This window comes from Arvicanthis niloticus, chromosome 4, assembly GCF_011762505.2.
Source record: "Arvicanthis niloticus isolate mArvNil1 chromosome 4, mArvNil1.pat.X, whole genome shotgun sequence".
Taxonomy (NCBI): Eukaryota; Metazoa; Chordata; class Mammalia; order Rodentia; family Muridae; genus Arvicanthis; species Arvicanthis niloticus.
This window is the reverse complement of record NC_047661.1, coordinates 40241999-40253104: the sequence shown is the minus strand read 5'-3', so window position 1 is coordinate 40253104 and position 11106 is coordinate 40241999. Positions and strand designations below refer to the sequence as shown.

Below are 11106 nucleotides of genomic sequence, written 5' to 3'. Positions count from 1 at the left end.
TCATGAGACTTAGGCATAAGGCAGCTTTGGCCACCAAGCCAGACACCAAACTAGGATGAACAAAGGATTGCCATCTCCTCTGCCCCTGACTGATAAAAGAATAACACCACCAATGTGTCTCTTTGCCCATTGCCAGGGTACACCCTTTCTTAATCTGTCTTTTGCTACAGTGCTCCCAGGTGAGAATTAAGAATGATAGCAGGAAAGCTAATTTTCTTCCTGTGCCAGTCTTAGCTCCAGCAATAAATACTGATACTTGTTTTATCACAGCAAAGAGTTTACCTTTTAATCCTCATCCATCGCCACTAACGTCCCTTGCACTTCAGCCCCCAGTTGCTGCTTTTGTCCAACACATGCACATTCTCTTCATATACCTGCACATGTATGAGTATAACAAAAATAAGGGAGGTTTGTGGAATTGCATCCTGTGTGCTGCCATGCATAGCTCTTCTGATTATCATACTGTTTAAGGCTAAGACTTGATAGCTTGTTAAAATTCTTCTGTGGAGTCTCTTCTTCATAAAAAAGCACCTCATCAGCATGAGGTACCTGCTAGCCTCGTAGCAGCTTAGGGTCTCTCACTTATTTGAAGAGTCCCATGAGGCCACTCTCTACCACACAACTTCTTTGAAAACCTATGCGTTTTATTGATTGTATCTAACGAAGCAAAGATTGTTTTGATCCCAGATCTGTGTTTTGGCAGGTTTTCCGATCAGCCAGATAATTTTTATTGCAGTGAGAGACCTTATAAAACTAAGCCCTTCAAAGTTTGTGAATTAAATTTCAGTGGCTTTGTAGTACAATGTGTCTGTGATGCTATGAATATGCTCTGATGAAATATGAATTGGAGATATATATATATATATATATATATATACAGCATATGTTAATCAAGCTACTCTAGAGAAACAGAACCAATTAGATTTACAGTATGCAAATAAGTCAAGGAGATTGATTATGAAAATTGTTTCCCTGGCTTTGAGGACTGAGATGCCCCAGGATATGCCCTCTGAAAAATGAGAGAACCTTTCTGTGGTCTTAACACTCTGGAAATAGCCTGAAGACAGGAGGGCCAATGAAGCTGGTGATATAACTCAGGCTGACTGAAAAAGAAATGAGGTTGGGAAGCTGGGGACCATTCATAGTTCCAGGTTGAAGGCTTAAAACTTACTGGATAGATAGAGGAAAATGGTGTAAATCCCAGCCAGCAAGATCTTAAGTGAGTTCTGACTTTCAGAAGATGGGTGTTTCAGCTTAAGAGGAGATCAAATTTTTGCCTTTATATTTTGGCACCACTAGGTATCAAATGGCAGATTGGGTTATACCATACACATGAGTCAAGAGACCTTTTCTTAGTCTGGAACATGCACACACACACACACACACACACACACACACACACACACATGAAAGTATTTCACCAGCTATCTAGTTAACCCTTAATACAGTCAATTTTATTCATGAACTTAATCACAACACATCTATGACACATGCAGAAGCTAAAACAGCTTAGGCATGTTGTTATGTGATTTGCTGCATAATCAATAATCAGACTGCCAATGATACTCGGGATTTTCTGCATGCATGGCATGAATTCAATTTTTTGTTCTAGTATAATATTTTCATATCATTTCTTCAGTGGACATTTCATGAATAGAACATTACTATATTTTCATAAAGAAATTTAGAAATGGGGTGCTAACTTAAACACATTTAGTCTGAAAAATGACTTTGATAATTATATGTGTATATGTGTGTGTACGTATATATGTATACTTATACATTTCATCCATTTCCAGTGATTCTCTCTGTCTCTCTCTCTGTCTCTCTGTCTCTCTCTGTCTCTGTCTCTCTCTTTCTGTGTGTGTGTGTGTGTGTGTACAGTAATATAGGCACACTGGTGCTACAGGGTAGATATGGAGATCCAAAGAGATCCTTCTTTGATTGGTAGTCCTCGTGTTCTATTTGTTTGAGACAGGGTCTTTGTTGTTTATTTATTGTACACACAAAACTAACTGGTGAGTTTTTAGGGAGCCTTCTCTCTCTGTTCCCATCTCTCATCATAGAGCACTGGGAGTGTAGATAGTCTGGCTGTCCATTGCTCTTTAAAAATGAGTTAAAAAATAGTGGTGAATACTAGTTAAGCAATCTCTCCACTCCCCCTTGCAGTAACTCTTTTTTTTCAAGATTTTTATTTTAATTTTATGTGTATGAGTGTTTATCTGCATGTTTTATCATCAGATTCTCAATTACTGAAGTGACAGATGATCGTGAGCTGCCATGTGGTGCTGGGAACTAAATGTGGATCTTCTGTAAGAGCAGCCAGTGCTCTTAATCTATGCACTAACCTCTTCATCCCCGTGATTTTTAAAATAATAATAATAATAATAATAATAATAATAATAATAATAGTAATTATTATTATTATTATTATTATTTCCGGTGACTTTTGATACTCTCTTAGGGATTTGATGCATATTTGAAGAAAATCTGAAAAAAAATTAGAAAAATGTTTCCTAATATAATGCAGATGGCAAAACTAAGGCCAAAGTTAGTGTAATGATAATGCAGAGACAAGAGAATTGCTTTGTTGCCAGATCCTCAGAATCCAAGAGACTTCCTTGATGTATTGGTTTCTTTTCTGTCACTGTGATAAAATACCACAACCAATGCAAATTCTAGACAGAAATGTTGATTTTGGTGCTCTGCTCTAGAGTATTAGAGCCCACAATGGTGAGAATAGTGGCATCAGGTAGCCAGAGCAGGAAGCTTAGAGATTATATCTTTAACCAAAAACATGACCAGAGAGCAAACTGGAAGCAAGGCAAGACTATAAATCCTCAAAGGTCACCCACAGTGATGTACTTCTTCCAGCAAGGCCATGCCTCCTAAATCTTCCCAGTAGTACCACCAACTAGGAACTAGGTGTTTGAATATGCTAGCTTATGTGGAACATTTCTCAATAAAACAACACTACTTGGTTTTCATGATATTGAACAAGAGAGGAAATTTTTTTTTTTCCTTTCAGAAAAAAAAGTGGTGGCTAGTGGGGCTAAAAATACTTGGAACCACAAGATATTAAGATCATTTTCATCAGCTTATGTTCCTAACATGTGTGGTATGTGTAGGAGGACTAGGAGGTCACAGGCGAACAATCAAATGTGGAACTGGATTTTTTAAGGTAGAAGAATGGCTCTGTCAGGGTGGAGACCTCAGTTTCATTAAGAAGTCAGAGACTGTGTTAACAAGAAAAAGACAGCTGTTTGGGAAAAAAAAATGGTCATTCTCCTAACAGTGACACTTGTTAGTTTGTGGTGGCCATTATGTGGGGTATCCTGGAATCATATGGTGGGATCCTGGCAGCTGGTATTAAGGATGCAAATGCTGTTTCAAGCAACATCCCTGGCTTTCAGAAGCTTCTTGGGGGCAATCCCAGATGGCTCACTTAGCAGGGAAACTCATTTCTCTGTTGCTCCAATCACTTTCTAGAATCCCCAGTGCTCATCAGACAAGGACCACAAGTATGTAGCACTCCCCTGTGTTCAGTTTGCAAGTTATGTGAACACGTTCAGTCTAGGAGTGCATCATTAGGAAGCAGGCTATTCATCCCGTTTATAATTAATGCTGTGGCTTGTGGGTTTTGAGTCAATGAAATTAACCCAGTGAGGAAGTTGACTGTGTTTATAGGATAAGAAGCTTTGAGTCAAAGGCATCTCAGGCTAGTTCTGGAATCCAGCACCCATCAGACCCACTCTTCTTGATATTCTCTATGAACAACATGAAAATTCTAGAAGATTAGGATGCAGAACTATGGTGGAGCTAACTAAAGAACTGGAATATATGAGAGAAGTTGAGGTTGAAAGGAAGGACAAAGGTTTGGTAGAGGGAGGAAAGTCATAAATAGTAAAATAATGGGTCAGGAATGTGTGATATAATAGAAAGAATGTGATCCCTGTTGGGGGGGGCATTGACCTTTCTAACTTTAGTTTATCCTTTATGCAAATGTTAATAAGCTCAGTTGCATTTGACCACAGGGTCCTTGAGTGTCATATTGAAGAAACAGTTAACAGTTAACAGGTCTCAAAAGGTAGACAAGGCTCTTTCATATTACTTCAAGGGGATATCTTTCTCCTATTAGTATTTTTTTAAGCATAGGGAAGTGAATAGAAATCTTTTAAAAGAAGAGTAAATTTATCAGGTTTGTGAAAGCAAATATATTGGCAACAGATGATGACATTTGATGTTTGTTGCTATAGAGACAGGAAGCCTATAGTAACCATCTCAGTCCAAAGGGGAGATCATGAGAAAGATCACAGCAGAAGAAAAGAGATGGGAGTGGCACCTAATCTATTAATACAACAGATACTACGTGAATACCTTTCATGTTCTAGGCGCTTAGTTATATGTATGAATGGCCAGTTACCTGGTCTCAAGAAATTTATATTCTAGTGGGGTACACAGCAATACGTATTTACATCATAATATGAATCTTTTATCTGAATTCTAGCAAAGAAAACAGCTCATGTGAAAAATGTTAAGAATCAAAGTGTGAAGGAAGAGTTGAAGCAGGTGATGAGGGGTTGCTAAGGAAGGGGGCTTAGGGTAACATTGAAGAGTTTAGATGCTAAGCATTGGCAGATTCCGTGGTATTATATATTTTTAGAATGGTTATTTCTTTTTGTCTCTGTGTTGAGAGTATGTCATATGTGTGCAGGTGCCCTCAGAGGCCAGAAGAGAGTATTGTATCCCTTGGATCAGTAGGTCAAGTATAACCTACTGACCTAGAAAATTGAATTTGGATCATTCAGAAAAGCAGCAAGCACTTACTATTAACCCCTGAGGTTTTATCAAGCCCCTTTGCCTTTTGTTTTTAAAGACCACTAGCTGCTATGTGGAAATGAGGCATTAGTTATGATGTGATTTCAGTAACACAGGTGAATGATGTCCATGCCTTAATTTAGATGGTCAATACAAAGACAGAACAAGAGCAGTCAAGATATGGAAAATACATCAAACTTCAGCTTTTGAGAGAAAGGAGTTCAGAAAAATTCTTCACAAATTCTTAAATAAAAAAACCGTTCTATGCACCATGATCTATCTCTGTATCTGCCATTTTTATCTCTTGATGATATCATTACCTGCCAAACCAAGATAAGAAAGAACAGTGGGGCACCAGTGGAAGAGGGCACAGCTCATGGCAGGGATTACATAAACAGCCATGCATAGTCATATCATGGCAACCACAGTAACTCCTGGAGGAGGTAAGGAGGCACTAGTACACTGTCACCACTCGAAGCAAGTATTTTTGTCTGTTGCAGTCCCAGAAGGCTTGGAGAGTGCTATACAAGGGAGTTAGGGATGTGCGACTGACCCAGTAACAGACAACAGTTGAGTGGCAGACCCCATCCCATCCCCGCCCCCAACCCGTATTGCTCAGCTTTCAGAAATACAAGTGTGAAAATATAGAAAACTCCTGTTCAGAACAACTTTCACTTGACTAATAATCTAAGCTTTGTGGTCAGAGGTCCACAAATTACCTGACAGTGGGCAGATTAACAGGAGAAAAAAATACGTATACAAGAGGCTTTAGATGAAGGTGTGTATGAACAATTAAACACTGGACTGAAACATCAACTTAAGGGCAAGAGAGGGAGCTTTCTTATGGGTGACAGATGGGATTTTGGGAATTAATCCAGGGTAGGGTGGCTTGTGGTAATTTTGTTGACCTCTGAGTGTGAAGATGGAGGAATGACATCTCTTAAGTGGAAACAGGCTCCCACGGAGGACTGTGGCAGTTTTCTTTCTGGAAGACATTTTCATCAAACAAGAGAAACCTTAGTTTCAGCTCCCAAAGAAACTGGGGACAAATAGCTAACCTGGTGCCTATTAGCATATCCAAGTGTCTGCTTAGTCTCTAGGCTTACTCAGGACCTGGGGCTCCCCTCAGCACTCAGCTGCCCCCTGCCATAAACCTCTCCATCTCAGACTTCACTTTCCCACCCCCAGCTTTGCTTTCCTTTATAATCTTGACATTTCAGCCACTAATTCTCTCCACTCTCTTCCTTGTGGTCCTCTACTCTGGTTCTCTTGGTGCATGGCTGCTCTCTTTGTCTCCTTGACCTCTCTCCTTTCTTTCTTCCTTCTCTTCTTCTTTCACTTTATCCTGCTATTGAACATGTCATGGCCTGGTTCAGTCTGAACTCTTTAAGATACTTCGGGCTGTACTTTCTCTCATATGTACAATAAAATCCTTCTCAATCATGCCTTGGGAGAGTCATGTCCTTATTTCATTCACTTAACAAGACTTCTCAAATGCATCTCAAATGGAAACATCTTCATTTAAATTAATCTTCCTCTTGACACTAGGGTTCAAGGGTCCCTTACGCATTATTTAACAAGGTCTAGTGAGAAAACTCAGTGTCTCATTTGGGCCCATTTGTAGGAGGTCAAGGCAGCATGTACGGATGCAGAGACTATGGTAGAGTTCACAGGGATGTGGCTCATCTAATCTCAATGTAACTTCAGCTTCAATGGGGAACAGAATTGGATTGGCAAGCTAATCACTTAGTGGGCAGAGAAAACCCTGCCTGGCATTAATTCTTCTGCTCTAAACTCATTTGCCACAGGCTTGTCTTACTTAAGTAGTTAGGTGTGACAAGTTACTACAGCAGAAAAGGATGTGGTTAATTGCAAACCTAGTTCCAGAGTGTATGTCCTTTGTCTCATTATCAGCTCTGCAACTTACTTGGGATTGTGAACAATTAATTCACTTCTCTGAGCTTTAATTTCATTGTGTATATAAAAATAAGTAACATAATCCCCATTTTCTGAGTGCTTAACTGCATAAATTATGCTAGGTTTTTTAAGTGAGGTATTGTTGGTTACTAAACAAGCGGTAAGACATTAAAAAATGTGTCAGAGATCATGTGGTCAGTAAGTGACAGGGCCACAGTTAAAATTCAATCTTGTCTCTTAGTCCTGATGTTTCATGGCTCTGATGGTCTATTTGGGTGTTGTAGGAACTTGATTGAATTAAATGAGAACAAAGGAAAAACCAGAAGTAAATTGGGGAGGGGAGGTATCATAGTACCTAGCATGTACAGGCCACTGAGCAGATAGCAGCTGCTTCACAAACATTTAACCATGAATAGTCAGTTCATTCCTTTAAGGCTTTGTTCCCATGCTCCTTGAGTGACTCTTGACCTTCAGTAGATTAAATGTCATAAAACACAAATTGTGCTCATACATAATCATGAAATGTATTAAGTAAAGATGCAAAGATTATGTGATTATAAGAGATTGACTACTCTTATAATTGTTCAAAGAAATTCAGAGAGCAAAGAATGAACTGAGGCTGGAGTCACTGAGGAAGTATTAATGGAGGTAGGAATGAAGTCAGAGGAAATTTACATAGAGATTCACTGTTAACGCCATTTCCACAAATTCTGCATTTATAATGAAGATCAATTCATACATCAAAAGCTCAGGACTCAACCCGTGAATTGCTCAGAGGAGCATAATGGGTAATTTTAATGAGACATCCTTAAGGTCTATGTCCCTTTGTTAAGTGCTTCTACTAAATTTAAACAAAAGTCCATCTGATCTTCCTGTCACTTTACAACCTTTGTAATTTCCTAGAAGTTCCTGGAATGAAGCTGAGTCAGATTAGAAAACTGCAGAAGCTGAACTGGATGCCAGAGCAGAGGAGCAACTTTAGGGTTGCTCTAAAATTGCGACGGACACAAGTTGAGCTGGAATCTTCAATCCCAGAGACTCACTCCATTTGCATCTGACACTGTGTGTCTTTCCATCATTATTGAAAACATCTGAGATAACCAAATTATAAAGTGAAAGGGGTTATTTGGGCTCATAACTTAGAGGTTTGAGTTCTTGATCTTCAGGCCAGTTAATTGGAGTTTTGTGGTCCCACATTATATGAAGGGTCTGAGTAGAGTCCACCCTCTTACCCTATGGCCAGGAAGTGAAAGAGATCAAGAGAAAAAAACAGGGTTCCATGGTCCTGTTTAGATCACTGGGACACACTCCCCAGTGATCTAAAGATCCATGTACCGGATCTTATCTAAAGTTTCCATGAGTTCCTGAGAGAACCAAGTAATTATACATACGTAGAATTTGGAAGGAAGCAATAAAACATTCCCTTAAATGCTTCTAGGTTCTCAGATGAAGCTCTCTAACAAAAGTAGATTTATAAAAGGTGGTGATGGAGGAATAGTGTATTAACATAATTACTTCATAAAAACATGACATAGACTTGGGAATAGGTTACACTCAAAGGGGTGATTTGAACTTGAATTCTTTCATTAACTAGAGATAAAATGAAGGAAAGGGTTTGGGTCTGGGGAGGCAATTCATAAGAGGTGGGGAACAGAGCAGCCAGAGTGCTGTGAACCTGGGCAAGGTGTGCTATGCTCCCCACTGATCAGAGCCTCTGTAACCAGCAGCTCTGCTCCTGGTGCAGAATGGGGCACTGCATATTTCCATAAATGGAAAATTTATGCACTGTCTTTAAAAATCTTCCAGTATCTGTTTCCCAAAATAATCTTTAGGCCAAATAGGTGATTCTTTTTGTGGTTGATTCTTGTCTCTTATGGACTTTAGATGAATTTTGATGGGTTATAATTCACCTCATAACTCAAATGTTCTCTATTTTGATAATAGTATAGTACACAATTTTATATATTTGTCAAATATCAAATTGTACATGTAGAAAGGTAAATTATATCTTGATAAACTTTAAAATTACTTTTAAAAATGGCCAAGGTCTTTCCTGTTTCCTGTTTTAATACTTTGAGGGCTGTGGAACCACTCTGTCTTTTCTAATAACGCCCCACCCACATCTTACCCCAGCTTGTCTATCTCTCCTTGTACTACATTGGCAGGTTGCCCTCAGCATAAAAAGCAATGTCATTTTCACTTGGGACATGTGGCTTACAGGACACCATCCAACCTCTTTAATCTTGACTTTTGTCACTGCCTGGCTAGGACTTTCATTAGTCAGCAACCCTTTGCTGCTACGTCTAACACACACACACACACACACACACACACACACACCCCAGGGGGTGGTGTGCACTGGGTTTTTACTAAATACCTTTGCTACTAAACATATATTTTACAAAAATGCCTGTTCTTCCTGTGACTGGATTCTACCTATTTAAGTCTCAGCATTCCCTGGTACTGTGCTTTGCTTAGCAACAATCAGTGCCTTCCTTTGGTTCCATGGTAAAATTGTGCTTATTCATTTGTCACCACTGAACAATTATCTGTCATCACTGAGTTATCAAGGAGAGGAACAAAACCTCAGCTCACTTGCAACATCAACTCTGCTTCCTTGGCTAATGCTTGCATGGGTCCCACTTTTCCACTGTCCTCCTTTAACCCATGTGTGACTTTGAATCTGAGTGAGTCTTTTTTCAGATAACATATATCTGGATGATTTTTGGAAGCCCATTCTTCTAGTTTCTGTCTTTCAACTGGAAAGCTTAACCATTTAAAATACTCATTTCTGTTATTTTGTTAATTTTCTGTATAGCTTATAGTTGCTTTTGTCTATCATTTACTGTGTTGCTGTATTTTTGCATCAATCTAATTTTATAAAAAGGAAATGTTTAGTTGTTTTTTTATTCATTTGGAGTGTTTTATTCAGCTATTTACTTTGTAATTGTCATGGGAGTTATAATTAATATAATGTATATAATATGTAATAATAATGTGTAATGTATAATATATGATATACATGTATAATATATAATATGTACTATGTGATATAAAATTTGTAATATAGACTATAGAATATACATATATATATATCTCAATCTACAGTTATAATACTAGAATTCGAGTTTGTATAATTTTACCTATGAATACATACAAAAACATTGTTCTTGGGTCTGGGGTGATGGCTCAGTTGGTAAAGTGTTTTCCATGCAAGCATGAGAATGTGAATTTATATCCCCAATGTCTGCATTGAAAAACTGGATGGATCTAGTGGTGTGTCTGTAATTCTAGTACTGGGGAGACAAAGATGGGAGGCTTCTGAGAAATATAATAAGAAATAAGCAGCAAGAAAAATCAGACACCAAACAAATACATGGATAACTATAGTAAATACACTTCAATGGTCAATGTGTCATTGAAAATTTTTGAGAAGAAAGTTAAAACTTTCCAGGATGAAGAATTCATACACAACTCAGAATTTTAGTTATGGCCAGGAATTTCAATCAGGAAGTTTATACCTATAAGGATTTACATTGAATAATAAGATAGATAAAACAAAACCTATCATATCAAAGTTGGACAAGACAAGCAAACAGAAAAATTAAAAAGCCCCAAGAGCAGGCAGTAGAATCAGAGACCACTGCCCCACAAAAAGAATCAGAGACCCACTTGCTTATATTATAAGCAAGTTATATTATATTATATTATATTATATTATATTATATTATATTATATATTATACATGTATATTCGGCAGTCCCATAAAGCTATTTATAGTCCCACAAAGCAGAGTACCCTAGTTCAGGCCCATGTAAGTCCTGTGCTTCAGTCTCTTTGAGTTCATATGAGCTTTGTTTAGTTGTTTTAGAGGACCTGTTCTGGAGTCCTCCATCCCTTCTGTCTCTCTGACTCCATCTGCCTTCTCTTCTTTAGGGGTTCCCTGAGCTCTAAGAGGAAAGATTTGATGGAGACAACTCCTTTAGAGCTATGTGTTGTATTCTCCCCGCCCCCCCCCCCCCCCGTGTTTTGACATAGGTCGCTCTATTTGTTCCCATCTGCTTCAGGAGGAAGTCTCTCTGATAAGGGCTGAATAAAGCACTGATTATGAGTATAGCAGAACATGGTCTTAATTTTATCTCATTATATTTTATCTTGTTATGTTTTGTTGCTATCTCTTAGAAGCCCATTCTTTTCTCATGAAAGACAGAAATGGAGCAGATCCAGATGGGAGAAGAGGTGGAGAGAAACTGGGAGTAGAGGGGAAGAAGAGGCAACTGTAATCAGATTACATTATATAAGAAAAGAATCTATGTTTAATAAAAATAAAAGAAAAGAAGGAGGAGGGAGAAGAAACCAGAATTAGGCTCT

At 38.4% G+C, this 11106-nt stretch overlaps 1 non-coding gene across 1 annotated transcript; it reads right to left on the bottom strand.

Moving 5' to 3' along the window:
* Positions 1-140, bottom strand: LOC117707987 (small nucleolar RNA SNORA48). Its single transcript, XR_004606724.1, has one exon. It is a non-coding gene; the product is annotated as a small nucleolar RNA SNORA48 (small nucleolar RNA).
* Positions 141-11106: the final 10966 nt, after the last annotated feature.